We start from the raw sequence: 4,480 nt of genomic DNA on the forward strand, positions 1-4,480 counted from the left end.
GGCTGACCTGGATTCAAATGCCACCAATGCCACTTATTAACTTGGATAAATTACATAACATCTCTTGCTTTAATTTCCTAATTTGTAAAAACATACAGATGTTAACAGGATTAGATAAGAAAATCAATTTAAAACTCCCAGCACAGTATCTAACACATAGTAGTATTATTTTTGTCATCACTATACCGCCAGCCCAAAATCTTTCCTGAATTCCATACCCGTACATTGAACTGCCTAAATAACATCTTGGATAACACCCACCCAGCCAGTTCAGTACAACATTCTGGGAATCGAATTCATTATTTTAATCCACCCTCGAGCCCGTGCTTCCTCCAATGTTCAATAAACTTTTTTTTTTTTTTTCCGGTACGCGGGCCTCTCGCTGTTGTGGCCTCTCCCGTTGCGGGGGACAGCCTCCGGACGCACAGACCCAGTGGCCATGGCTCACGGGCCCAGCCGCTCCGCAGCATGTGGGATCCTCCCGAACCGGGGCACGAACCCGTGTCCCCTGCATCGGCAGGCAGACTCTCAACCACTGCGCTACCAGGGAAGCCCCTCAATAATCATTTTTAATGACGGATTTGGTCTCTTCATTTTGTTAATCCACATTTTCAAAGATTTTAAGTGAACTTGTCTAAGGAAAAATGGTGAATTATTTGTAAAAAAGGAAATTAGTCAGCAAAATCAAATTCATAAAAGAAATATCAAACAAGGATTAAAGGATTTTTTTCAGAAGGAATGTTAGAGCAGAATCCAGTTAAGTGGATGTAGGAGTAAATAGAGAGATGAGGAATAGAATAAAAGCATAAAGAAATTTTGGTAAAAGGTAAAAAAGTGATAGAGCAGGTAGAGGGGAGCATAGGATTAAAAGAGAGATTTCTCTACAAAGTAGGAATAAAATAATGTCTGTGGGCTGGGGGAAAACTGCCAGAAGAGGAATAAGTTCAAGTTGCAGAAAAATGTGGAAATAAAATCAAGGGTTTAGGAACAATGCTTTGTCCGCTAAGATTAGGGGGACAGGGGTGAGGGTGTTGAGAGTGAAGGTAGGGGAAGAAGGAGAAAGTATGGAAACAGATGACACTATGTATCAATATGTTTATATGTGTGTATATATGTTTGGGAAATTGGAAAACATGATTTCCCAATATTTGGGTATCAAATGGATAATGAAATGACCTCAGAGAAATACAGATGAATACTCTGAACCAAATGCCAAAGATGTTGATGAACCTGAGAGACTAGCCGAGAAGTCAGTGGCTAAACAGCAACTCAAACACAAAATGAACTCCGAGTCCTAACCAGAACCCCCGGTGGCTTGGTTTAAGTTGGATCTGGAAATGCATTCACTTCTTGTCAGATGACTTTCTGCTTCCAAAAACCAGACTCTGTTTCAAAAAAAATCTAATTATCTCTTTACGGAAAGTTGTGTCATTCTTCTCTAATAGATGAAGAAACAGACTCAGAGAAACTAAGTCACTGTTTGAAGTCCTAGAAGAGGGGAGTTAACACACCGTGTCTGTCAGCAGAGCCCAAGGTGGTCAAACAACACCGCCCTGCTGCCTGCCCTGTTGCCCAAAGGTAGCAGGTTTCAGTTAAAGCCGGGAAGTGGCAGAAAGTTCCAGAGAAAGGTTCAGTTGTAGAAGAGATTCTTGGGGGCAAAATGTAGTTTCAGGAGGGGGCGAAGGAGGGAGCTGAAAAGTCTGGTGAAAGAGGAGTTAGGGGATGTAATAAAAGATAAAATCTCCTGCCAACCCAGAAAATCCTTCCACAAAAGTAGAAGACAAGGAAACACTTGTATTATTGAGTAAGCATTAAACCGGAATGTGGTGCGCATCACAGGCAATTCACTAAAGAGACTGCAAAGACAGAAAGGAAACTCACACTTATGTATAGACAGGTACATTCGACTTGCATACACGGTCTCCAGATAAATGATAATCACACATGGTTCATCCGAAATTCACGTGGTAATTAGGGTGGTCATGAGCATTAGCTAATTGCCTTTATCCAAAGGGAAACACTTATCTCATCTTTATGACAGGAGGTAGTTTTTTTGTTTGTTTATTTGTTTTTAGCAATCTGCTCTCTCTTTTTACAATATTTATTTATTTATTTATTTTTGGCTGCGTTGGGTCTTTGTTGCGGTGCGCGGGCTTCTCATTGCAGTAGCTTCTCTTGTTGTGGAGCACAGACTCTAGGCACGCGGGCTTCAGTAGTTGTGGCACATGGGCTCAGTAGTTGTGGCCCCCAGGCTTAGCTGCTCCGCGGCTTGTGGGATCTTCCAGGACCAGGGCTCGAATCCGTGTCCCCTGCGTTGGCAGGCGGATTCTCAACCACTGCGCCACCAGGGAAGTCCTGACAGGAGGTAGTTTTGCTACTTGGAGCCAGGCACCTTAATTAGACTCCTAGCCTCCACCAGACTAGGAGATAGGGGAACTCTGGTCCTTGATTGTATTTCAAAGAGTTGGCTCCCAGGCCCTGAGAAAGATGTTCCTTGATTGTAAAGCCTACAGGAAGCTTTTTTCTTTTTAACATCTTTATTGGAGTATAATTGCTTTACAATGTTGTGTTAGTTGCTGCTGTATAGCAAAGTGAATCAGCTATAGTATACATGTATCCCCATATCCCCTCCCTCTTGCACCTCCCTCCCACTCTCCCTATCCCACCCCTCTAGGTGGTCACAAAGCACGGAGCTGATCTCCCTGTGCTATGCAGCTGCTTCCTACTAGCTACAGGAAGCTTTTGTTAAAGATTTACATCTCAAAGGAGCAGAGAAAGGATTTATAATTTCAAGTTTTCTAAAGTAAATGCTCTAAGGAAAGGGAGGAGGGATAAGGCATAGGGAAGAGAAAGTTTACCTAGAAAAGACTGAAAAAACAGGGGAACATGGGTGTTACCAAGTTTGCTCCTTGAGCTGTTGCTGTGAATTGGGCTTCTGAACGGTACTTTAGTCCAGAGTTGTTTTGCGCCCCATCAGTCTGTCTCTCCCAGGAGTGTGAGGAGGGTCTGCTGATGATACAGATTCGGGTACCAAGTTGCACAGGCAGGTAAGATCACATGGTACCTAACAGGTGCCTATTGTATAAACACTGAGCACTGATCAGCTGCCCCCAAAAACCCGAGAGAGAAGGGGGAAACCACAGGACTCATTTTGAAGCATCACACCCTTCCAAGGAAGATGCTATCCTCACCCCCTTCAATCACCAAGGTCTATATTTCCCTGTCATCAAAACAGGAAAGTGTGTCCCTTAAACCCACATTCTAGAGTATCTAGTGTTGTCCTCCTGGGAACTGGGAAGCAGGACCTCACCCTCAGTGGAATGATTCACTCGTCCTGCATTGGACATGAACAAGCATGCAGAGCAGGGCATGTGTCGTGTGAGCCCCAGCGGAACATCCTTTAAGAAAGCCCTGAGGTGGTGTGTATTCTAGATCTATGTCATATAAAACAAAGTTTCCCACCTGGGTTATCCAGATCCCTAGCGGTTCATGAGAGTGGTAATGTAGGGCCTCTAACTATTTGCTGTCTTTCAATGACTAATAATAATTACACGTCACTAATAAGGATATATAGGAGAAAAAAGAAACATCACTCCATTTATTTTAAATTATATAAAACCAATGTTCCAACCCTAATTAGCTTATGTCAATCAGGTTATAAGTGTCTTACATGAATACTGGAATTGATTATTACTTACGTAATGGAATGCTTAGTAAGACAGAACTTAAGATTTCACTAACCTTTTCTAGGTCTAAAGAGAAGGGATCACCCCTGAGCAGATTTTCATTGTTCTGGTAGGAAACACTAAATAGTTATTTTAACTGTACAGTTGCAAGATGGGTGGGTATCCACTCTCCTGGGGAAATGGTATCATCAGACCTTTTCTACATGGCTAGACAAGGCCAGTTTATTTAATATCCTCAGCGGCTAGAGCAGATCCCTGGGGGGAAAGTGAGTAAATATGCACAGAGTCCAACAAAGCTTCTAAGAGGACACGGATCAAGACACTGAGCCCTTCCCTCCTGGGATTAAACTGTAACACACTCCGCTCTCATTGCTCGGGTTATCCCAATGGAGTCTTTCGATAGGAAAGGACACCAGGGGCTCCCAAAAGGGAAGTCACTACATAAGACCCGAGGTGAGATGGGGGAACTGACTGTAGTCCAGCGTGTGGCTGTGATCATAACCCAGAAACTCTGGCCTGATGCAGGGTTTTGGGTACAAGGACAGGACATGAGGTCAATGGAAAGAAACATGATTTTGAACCTGATCAGTCCTGGCACTCCTGCTGTGCTGGCTCTTCATCATTCACTATACTCACTGTCCTTGCCTGAAGTTAAGACTAAGGAGATTAGAACTTCCCGGGTAGCCAAGAAGGAGGAGAGCAGTGCCAAAGACCACAAACTCTTAAGAAAATCAGTAGAGGGAACACAGTCCTAAGTTCCAAAGTCAGAGACCCTGAAAGAAGATGGGGGTCCC

This window comes from Neophocaena asiaeorientalis, unplaced genomic scaffold, assembly GCF_003031525.2.
Source record: "Neophocaena asiaeorientalis asiaeorientalis breed wild unplaced genomic scaffold, Neophocaena_asiaeorientalis_V1.1 scaffold134, whole genome shotgun sequence".
NCBI lineage: Eukaryota > Metazoa > Chordata > Mammalia > Artiodactyla > Phocoenidae > Neophocaena > Neophocaena asiaeorientalis.